Genomic DNA, 10,487 nt, shown 5'->3' with positions numbered 1-10,487 from the left:
GAGTTCACCAGAGGCCCCTGCCCTGGAGAAGGGGGCAGGGCCTGGTGCTGAAGGCTTTGCTTGCTGCCTGCTTCATTAATGGTAGCTAATTAGATCCAAGCCCATTGCCGTGGCAACACAGGGGCTGGTTGGAGTAGGGAAATGAAAGGAAGCTGAGAGAAGGAACAGGAATGCACAGCTGCTGAATCAGGGTGTCCAGGGATCACCCCCACACCACCACAGGTATCAGAGCCCCTCAGGGTGAGGTCAGCTGGGGTGGAGGCTGGAGACACCCCTGGGCAGGTCTGGTTCTGCTGTTGTTCCTCTGAGCTCCCATTTCAGACACTGATTTCTTTTCCTTTTGGGTATCGGCAGTTGTTTCAAGTGAATCTGGCTCAGAATAGTTTTTGTTAAGTGTGTAAGGTAGTTTGGTAAAGGCCCATCTAGCCCTCCTCTTCATACCCCAAACCCCACCCACACCCCATGTACCTCCCTCCTCACCAAACAGCTCCCCTCCTCCTCCTCAGTCAGGGGAAGGCAAGAGGCAGGGATAGGAAAGGGCTCTGCTCCGCAAGGCCACCACCCCACTCCAGGAGCCAGCTGGGCACCCCCTGCCAGCCCTGGGGAACACGAATCCTCCCGACTCCCACCTAGTCTGCTGACAACTTCCCCATCTCTGAGGGAAGCCTAACAACCTGCTTGCCTACCTCTAGACACACTCCCACCCTGAGCCCCACCAAGACCACCTGCAAGACCTCTTGCCCACTTGGGGCCACTTGTGCTGGACCAGCTGGGGGACCAGTGATGAAAAAGGACATATGGATGGACAAATGGATGGATAATGAGTAATGGCTGAATAAATGAAAGGGTGGATTGATGATGGATGAATAAATAAATGGATGGAAGAACAGAATGATGAATCAACAACAAATGAACATAAATGGATACACAGACACATGGTCCAATGGATGAGAAGTTAATTGAGTTCTTATTTCATTCATTTGTTGATTAGTTTAACAAATATTTATTGAGTACCTTCCAGGTACCAAGCACTGTGCTGGGGACTTAAAGGTAAGAAAACAAGTCTGCGCCCTGCTGGGCACCACAGTCTATGTGGGAAGACAAGAGTTGAAAAAGAAATGACAAGTACAATGCAGGTTCAGGGGCAGCAGGTCTCATCAGGCTCCTGCAGGATGGGGAGGGGTCTCCAGCCTTTCACAAGTGCATAGCTCTAACATATTTGCCAGAAGAGTGTCTGGGCCCCACAGCTGCCCAAATCAGAACACTGGGAACGCCATAATCTTAGAATCCTCACCATCACTAATGCAAATTGAACACTTTTCAGGTGTGAAAGCACCCCACCATTGCTTTCCAAGCCCTGGCTCCTTTAATCCCCACAGGAGCCCTATGTCAAGGGCTTTGATATTGTTACTCCCCCATTTTACAAACAAGGAAACTGAGGCTCAGGGAGTCACCTAATTGGTAAGGGGTGGAGCCCAGGTGGCTGCCTCCAGGTCCCATGCTCTTAAAACCACCACCTGCCCTGGAGAGAGCCCCTCTCCACCTCCCCTCAGGCTCCCCTGCCTCCCTGGTGCCGTGGTTGCCTGAATTCCCTTTCTCCAGCCTCATCTGTACTGAGACAGTGAGGCAAACATATTCTCCTGACCCAGGACGGATTTGGTAGAAAACAAAATGCTGTCCACAGGCAATGCTGGGATCACGGAGGATCCTCTTCCCTGGGAACTGCACCCTGGCTAACGGCCCAGATGGACTGTCTGAGCTCCTGACCTCACTGATGTCCACGGGCATTAAGTTAGTACTGAATGTTCCCAACCTAACGTGCTATCCATTTTGCTGATGGCTGCTGCCCTCCTCAGGTCCTCAGGTTCATCAATGAAACGAAAGTTCTAAAAGAGGGACTTCTGGGTATAGCCATTAAAAGGGCAGACTGTGGAGCCAGACAGCTTGGGCTCAAATCCTGGCTCTACCACTTACTGGTGGTGTGACCTTGAGCAAGACACTTCCCCTCTTGGGGCCTCAGTCTCTCCATCTGTTCTTGTCTGAGACCCCTTCCCTCTTCTTCCCATCATCCATCCCTTCCCACTTCATGGCCTGTCCCTTACAGACCCTCCCTTCTAGGAGGCGGAGCCTTCTCAAGGCTCCACAGAGTTCCCAGGCCTCAGGCAGCTGCAAGGACAGCGTCCAAGCCACAGGACTCCCTTGGGACTGGCTGTTCCGGGTGGGCCCCAGAATTCGGGGGAATGTGCTTTGAGAACGGGAAGGAGAGATCAAGGGCCTAAGGAGTCCTTCCTGCCACAGGGCCACTGCCCTACTTAGGTTGGACCGTGTGCACCTGGAGGTGGGACTATGAGGGACACGACGCGTGTCCCAACTGTTCGGATTCATCCACGTGTCTGTGTATGCCCCTGCCAGTGGTCTTCTGTGGCCATGTGACTACACAGCCCCTCTGTGGGTGATGGTCTGTGTGGTTCTGTGGCAGAGGTGGAAAGGGGCCACTTCAGTAAAAACCAAAGCCAGCTATAGCTGAGCATTCACTGTGTGCCAGGCATAGGTGAAGTACTTTACATCACTGTCTCAATTATCCTCATGAGCACCCCAGGAAGGTGTGGTAGACTGCATTTTTAGGTAGCTACCACCATACTTTCCATGCCACATGGTCTTCTTACAATGTGGCGTTGACACTCTTCCTACAGAGTGACGAGGTTTACGTTCCCTCTCCTTGAGACTGGGTGGACCTTTGTGACTACCTTGACCAACAGAGTACAGCAGAAGGGATACTGTGCGACATCCAAAGCTAGGCCATACACATGCCACGTACCTTCACCTTGCTCTCTTGGGTCACTCATTCTTAAAGGCCAGCGCCATGTTGTGAGGAAGCTCAGGCCACATGCAGAGGCCATGTGTAGGGTACTCCAGCCAACAGCCCAGATGAGGTTCTACTCAAATGCCAGCAGAAGCTGCCAGATTTGTGAGCGAGCACGCCTTCAAGATGAGTCCAGCCCAGCTACTGTCTGATTGCAATCGCACGAAAGACTCTGAGTAAGAACCACCTAGCTGAGAAAGCAGGCCCAGAGAGGTGAAGAAGCCACAGTTATGTAGCCAGTAAGTGGCAGAGCTGGGCTAAGAACCCAGGGTCTTTAATGTCCAGATGGGATGAATGAGGCAAGAGGATGCTTTCTGCACAGACCCAGATTTCATCTGTTGGCCCAGTGGGGTCCATCTGGGACCCCAACCTCTGTAGCACTAGAAAATCTCACCATCCTTCCAGAAACTATCTCTGATGGCTGAAAGGAGGACTGAGGGGGCAGCTGTCACTCCCTATGCTGGGGCTCAGGCCCAGCTTCTGGCAGCTCAACGATGCTGGCCTCCTTTCAGCCCAGAAGAGACACCCTACCCACTGTACTCCTGACCCCCTCACCTCAGGGAATGACATACATTCCCTATACCCTTGGTGGGGCCTTAATTTTACTGCCAGCTCCTGTTTAGCAAGGTGCTGTTTCTTATGTATTATCTCATTTAATCCTCACACCAATCCTTGGAGTTATATATCACTATTATCACCACTTTACAGATAAGGAATCAAAGGCTCTGAGAAGTGAAGTAACTTGCCTGAAGTAATGAAGTCGGATGTGGCAAAGCTGGGATTTGACCCCAAGTAATCAGCATATAATGTTCATAAAAGCAGAGACCAGGTCTCTCCATGTTCACAGCTGTGTGCCTGACATACAGGAGGTGCACCATACATATCTGATTGACTGACTGGCCCTGTGACTTTAGCCAAGTTGCTCCCCCCTCTGGGATTCAGTTTCCCCTCTGTAAACAAATGAGGGAGGAGGGAAGGTGCAGGTGGACTCTAAATTCCCCACCAGGCTCCCTGAGGGAGGCGGGTAGGTGAGGTCATGCTCAGAGATGGGGCACGGACAGCCTGACCTTCCTCCCTGATGGCAGGCACCAGGATCCAGCCTTCTGGCCTAAGTGAGGAAGCTGGAGCTCCAGAAACTGCACTTCCTCTAGACACCCACAGGTGGCAACAGAGGCCCGCATGGCAGGGGCTGCGGCGCATGTGGTTTGAATTTAACTCCAGTCTTGTTTCATGTGGGTTTTTTCCCCTTCTTCTCTGCCCTCCAACAACCACGCCTCCCCTTCCTTAATTTCAAGAAGATACAGCTGGATCTTCCAGCCTGGGAAGGAAGAGTTTCTTAACATTACGGATAATGGCCAGAAGCAGGAGGCGGGGGTTAGGGGGTAGGTGGATAGACAGACCCCAACAGATGTGAAAAACATCTCTTGAAGAGCTAGTAAGCTCTGAATTTACTCACCTCCAGGGCCCAAGAGGTTGGGACTGTCATCCCCATTTTACAGGCAGAGAAACCAAGACCCAGATCTTCTGGGTCCCACATCTGAGTGGCGATGTGGGGTGGGGTGGCGGATGGGCAGGAATACCATTGGGAATCTGATGAAGCCTTCAAGTAGGATCTGCTAAATCTGGCAACCCTGGCTCCCAGGAAAAGCACCCACCCAGCGCTGTGCACACTGCTGCTCACAATAGTGGTCTGGCCCCTGGTCCCAGCTCTGGCTCAGAACTTGTGGATGAGGTCTGCTTCCAGAGCCCTCCCATACGAGCTCTAAAAATTACTTCCTCCAAAATGTCTAAACCTTGCTCAGCATAGAACACTGTACAGGGAATCGAGACCATATGGTCTGGGCCCACCACCATCTTCCAGCTGTTTCAAACATCCCTTTCCCTCAGCCTTGGTTTTCTCACTTCAAAAATGAGGATGAACACCTACTGCACAGCAGGTGCTCTGCAAAGGAAGGCTCCCTTCCTTCACCTCCACCCACTCTCCAGCATACAGGGAGGCTGGGGTGAGGGATCGTGGGAACGGAAGTTATCCACTGCCTGTTTCCAGCCCCTCCTGTTCCCTCCCTCCTTCCCTCGAACCCAGGCACAGTAGGGGGGGGTTCCATTTGTGTGTGTTGTTCGGGTGGGATGGGGTGTCCTGCCTCTGGAGCGGAAAATGATTCACTGGGCTGTGGGCCAGGCACCCTGGGAAAGGCCAGGCCAGCCTCAGGCCAGAGCCCTAGGGAGCCAGGAGGCAGGGAGGAGGGGGCAGGGCTTGCCTGAGCTGGGGATATAATCCTGGGGGCTCTCAAAGCTCCGCAGCCAGAAGAGGCCATCTTCCCCACGTACCACAGTGCCAGAAATTCTACTCAGACCAACAAAGGCCCAGAGAAGCTTGAGGTGTTATCAGCTCCTACAAACCTACTAATCTGACCTCTGTTCTAAGCACGGACGCTGCTGGAACAAGGCAGAGGTGCTCCCTTCCCTTTGGAGCTCACAGATGCATGCCTAGAACAGAGCCCACCAATAGTAAGTAAAATACATCTTTGTGTATCAGTGGATGAATGAAGCAAGCATCAGTGTAATGAATGTGCACAGCAAGTTTAGAATGTCCATGTTCAATCCTCCCTTGAAGGAGGGAGCCAGAGAAGGGACTGTTCTTCCCCATTTTACATATGGGCACTGAGGCCTGGAGAGGAAAGTGTCTCCTGACTCCGAGGGTAGCAGGCAGTCAGCTGAGGCTAGAACCAGGCCCTTGGGGCTCTGCTACCACAGCTTGTCCAAAGGGACCCAACCAGCTGGAAGGCATTACGGTCTCCACCTCCCTTGCCCCTACCCTATTCTAGGACCCAGGGGACACTCCCAGGAAGGGAGCAAGCTCTATCCATCAGTCACTGTGGCCCTAGAGTGAGCTCTGGTGACCCCTGCCCAACTCAGAGGCCAGGGAAGCCCCTCCCATCACACCAGACAGGTGTAGGGTGGTTGAGATGCGCAAGGAGACTGACCATGCCCTGCTCAGCGATCCCTCCATCCCAGCTTCGAGGGGGCTGTCACTGGGCTGGGGCCATGCTGGCAGAAGTGACAAGAGGCAGCCTCGGCTTCTAAGCCTTGCTGCACTGTATCAGCAACTAGTGACCAGCCGTGATGCCTGGGCAGTGTGTGTGTGTGTGTGTGTGTGTGTGTGTGTGTGTGTGTGTGTGTGTGTGTGTGTGTGTGTGTGTGTGTGTGTTGGGGTGTGTGTGTGTTGGGGTGTGTGTGTGTGTGTGTTGGGGGGGTGGTACACAACAAGATTCATAGCTAAAGGTCAGTCTGAGCCAGATCTAGGTTCCACTCTCGCAAGGCATTGGGGCTAGGACCACCACTGCCAGGAAGCTGCCCTGACAGCCCAGACCTGCCAACTCCCCTCCTTTTCTGAGCATCTTGGGCTTCTGGAAGGGCAGCCTTGAAACCTCAGACTTTCTCTAGGCTTACTATCGGTCATATTGACAATAAGGGGCACCACTCAGAACTTCACAGTTTACAAAATGCCTGCAGGGCCTAATTTCATCCGATCCTCACAGCAACTCAGTGGGGAACCAAGGCTCAGTGAGGAGCCATAAGTTGCTCAGGTTCTCAAGACTAGGAGGTGGTGGGGCTGGGGCTCAAAGCACGCCCCCTCTTCCACTGACCTGCTGTGGGACTCTGGGTAAATCACTTAACCTAGCTGTGCCTGCAAACAGGAAGACAGCAATGGCATACAAATAGGAGTTGATCTCTCTTGAGGGGTTCCTATGTGCTGCTTACAGGTACTTATTTTAACCTCAAGATAAGCCTCCTGGGTGGGCCCTATCATTACCCTGCTTTACACAACAGGACTATGGGCACAGGGAAGTTAAGGGCCTGGCCCAAGGTCTCACAGCAGACAGGATGTGTGCACCCGGCGGGCCGAGGGGTCAGGATATCCACATCTATTCCACAGAGCAGGAGAGGGGACCCCTTCCAGCCCAAGGGAGTAACCCAGATAGCAGCCCAGGCCCCCAGCACAAGGAGGACACTCCTACTGCCTTCTTCACAACAGTGGGAACTGACCACAGGGTGAAGTGAATCGTGCACTCATGCAGCTGTTTCAAATGCCATGGAGAAACGTTCAGTGTAATATTAAATGAAAGAAGCAAGGAGTATATATACCACGCCACCTCAGCATCATGAAATACATATGTGTATATGCAAAGAGAAAAGCCTGCACTGATGGCTGCCCTGACCTCTGGGAAGCCCACATCTGTGCCTCAGTTTCTTCATCTGAATAATAGAGAATATAAAGGGCTTACTTAGCACAGTGTCTGGAACAAAGATCTCTCAATAAACATTGGCTGTTATGAATAACCAGAGAACCTTAGAAGGCAGGTCCTCTCAGAGGCAATCTGGACCAGCCCCCTCCCAGGGCAGGCCTCCCTTGGCAGCTCTTTCTTGCATACCCCCAGGACCAAGGAGCTCACCCCTTACAATGGTACCCTGGTAGCTCCTGCTATTATGGGCAGGTCTGCTTGGGAGAAAGCCCAAGCTGGGCTGGGCCCCTCAGTCCCAGCGTGGCCTTAGCATTGGATGGTGGTGACCTTGGGAAGGACCATCCATCTCCCATTCTAAATCCTCTGTCTTAGACCTTCCTATGGGGCAGTTCTCCAGGTGCAAGGTTGGGAGGGGCTTTCTGGGTGGCTCTCTTGTCCCCAGCCCAGGAGACCACTTCTGTCCTTCCCACTGTCTCTGGGATAACTGAGAAGCATTTGCTCCAACACTTTGTGCCTTTTCCATTTTCTCCTTTGGAAAACAAAGAGAAGCCGGCTGGGTCTGACCTCCTCCCTGCCCCACCCCCAACCCCTCCATCCCCCAGGGGAGGGAGGCCCTCTCTGCCTCCTCCCTGGACTAGTGGAGAACCCCAAGAGGAGGGGCCCTGTGAGCTGGCTGTTGCCATGGCAACGGCAGCTCTGGAATTTGACCACTGGGGCCCAGGAGTGGGGGGTGGGGAGTTGGTACAGGCCATGCTGGGGGCAGGGAGGAGGGTCCAGAGGCCCAGGAAAGCCAAAAAGAGCAAAGGCAGAGCAGGGGTCCGGCTCCTTTCATGGCCTCAGTTTCCTCATCTGTAAATGGGAAGAGGCTTGGACCTCAAGATCTCTCTTTCCAGCTCTAATCTAAACTGGAATCTGGGTGAGGGCTAGGGGTGGGGGAAGTAACCAGAGCAAGGTCAGTTGCCCCTTTGATGGACAGAGACCCCAGGGGACAGAGACTCGTCCCAGGTCACATAGCAAGTCCAGAGCAGTACCAAGACTAGACCCTGGGGGAGTGGTCTGTCCACTGTGGCTTCCCTATTTCTCCACTGGAGAGGACGAAGGATGCCTGCTTCGTGTCTGGGGGAAGAGGCCCTCCAGGAATGGCTATGGCTGGGCTGGGCCCACAGTCCTGAGACAACAATGTGTCTACCCCAACAATCCCCTGCATTCCTGGACCCCGCAGGCTGGCAGAGGGCCTGCCCCCCACAACCCCTGCTTGCAGTGCCAGGCTGCAGTGGGTATTTTTATTTTTTTAAATTTTTTTGTGGTACGCGGGCCTCTCACTATTGTGGCCTCTCCCGTTGCGGAGCACAGGCTCCGGACGCGCAGGCTCAGTGGCCATGGCTCACAGGCTCAGCCGCTCCGCAGCATGTGGGATCTTTCTGGTCCGGGGCACGAACCCATGTCCCCTGCACATCGGCAGGCGGACTCTCAACCACTGCGCCACCAGGGAAGCCCTGCAGTGGGTATTTTTAAATGGGTGCCCGCCCCTCTCCGCCTTCCCGCCTGACCACTCCGGGAACACAGTGAATTCTGCTGCCAGCCCCACTCCCTTTCAGCCAGGCCTGAGTAGGGGCTAGATCCACGGCCATCCTCTGTGTCCCTGCCTTCAGACAGCCCTCTCTTGCTGCCTCCTTCCTCACAGTCAATCCTGGGATCAGGGTGCTCTCCAGGGCCCCTTCAGCCATGATAGTTTAGGCCCAGAGAGGGATGGGACTTGTCCAACGTCACACAGCACAGATGAGGATTTGGGAATGCTATGCCACCAGCCTGTGCCCCACCTCTAACTGTCCATCAAGTTATACTGGTGCTGCCCCAAGGCTTCCTCACCCTCACCTCTCTGACATTGATCCTCAACAGCCACAGCCTTGCTCCCCCAGGGGGTCCTCACACCTACCTCAGAAAGATGCTCCCATTCTGACCAAGTCACTCCTGAGCTTAAAATGCCAGCCGTCTGGGAGAAAAATAGAGTCGGAACCGTAACTCACACTGCACACCAGGGTAAATTCCAACTGGATCAAAGATTTAAATGTAAAACAAAACAAGAAAACATAAAATACCAGAAGAAAGCATGGGAAAATTGCTTTATAAGCTTGGAGAGGGACAGGCCTTCCTAACCATGACTCCCAATCCAGAAGCCATAAAATAGAAACTTGATAAATTAGACCACATAAAAATAAAAACTTCTGCATGGCAAAAATACACTATAAACAAAGTCAAAAGTCAAGTGACAAGTCAGGAAAAAATATTTGCAATTCATAACCCAGACAAAGAACTAACCTCCTTACTATTTTAAATGTTCTTAGCAATTGGTAAAACAAAAGGCCAACAACCCAACAGAAAAATGGGCAAAGGATGCAAACAGTTCACAGAAAAGAGAATCCAAATGTCTCTTGGATATGCGAAAAGATGCTCAGCCTTACTCATTATAAAATAAATGCAAATTAAATACACTGAGATACATTTCACCCATCAGATTGGGAAAACACCCAAAGGTCTGACTTGGTGAGGCTGTGGGGAAGAGGTCTCTTTCTCAGGTGGTGGACCCCCGTGGAGAGCATCAAAATTAGAATCACACATACCCTCTGTCCCAGCAATTCCATTACCAAGAAACTGCCCTAAATGTACACCAGCCCCCATACAAAATAACCTGTGAAAAAGCTCATTCACTGCAGCACTATTTGTAACAGCAAAAGACTGAAAATGACCGAAATACCTTTTAAAATGTGGTTAAATACAGTTCGGTAATCTGTGCCATGAGACACCACGCAGTACAAGAAGGAATATGGAAGCTCTCAGGACACTGAAAAGGCAGATCTGCAAGCGATACTCAGTGGAGAGCAGTGTGGACCGTGTGCCATCATCTGTGTGGCAAGTGGGGAAAGATGGTGCATTTGCTGGTGTTTGCACATAAAAGGATTCACAAGAACTAATGACCGAGTGTCCCGAGGTACGGCAGGGTGGCTACTGGCGGGAAGGAGACTTTTTACCCGTTCTAATTTTTCCTAACCATGTGAATAAATTATCTATTCAAAATTTTATATATATAGACTGAATTTTTTTAAAAACTTCACCTCACAGTCTGGCCTTTAAGCTTGCTCCAGGCTCACATCTCAGCTTTGAACAGCCTTTGCAGCCCTCATCCTCCTTCTCTCCCATCAAAGGCTTTGCTGCAGCCTCTTCCTCAGGAACCATCCCTTCTGTATGCCCCCTCCTGGGTAGGAACCCTCTGGGCTCCCCCGGCCACCGCGCATCTCTGTCCCAGCCCTGATCACCCCTGGGATACCTATCTGTTTATGTGTCTGCACACTGCCCTGTGTCCCTGCCTATATACAGGACCG

General features: G+C 52.4%; 1 protein-coding gene across 1 annotated transcript in view; it reads right to left on the bottom strand.

The window, feature by feature from the left end:
• The window catches only part of ARHGEF17 (Rho guanine nucleotide exchange factor 17), a 51,089-nt gene that overhangs the window by 20,587 nt on the left and 20,015 nt on the right, over positions 1-10,487 (bottom strand). The gene's annotated exons all lie outside the window — the stretch shown is intronic.

The sequence above is a fragment of the Lagenorhynchus albirostris genome, chromosome 9 (assembly GCF_949774975.1).
Source record: "Lagenorhynchus albirostris chromosome 9, mLagAlb1.1, whole genome shotgun sequence".
Taxonomy (NCBI): Eukaryota; Metazoa; Chordata; class Mammalia; order Artiodactyla; family Delphinidae; genus Lagenorhynchus; species Lagenorhynchus albirostris.
This window is presented reverse-complemented; position numbering and strand designations above follow the sequence as displayed.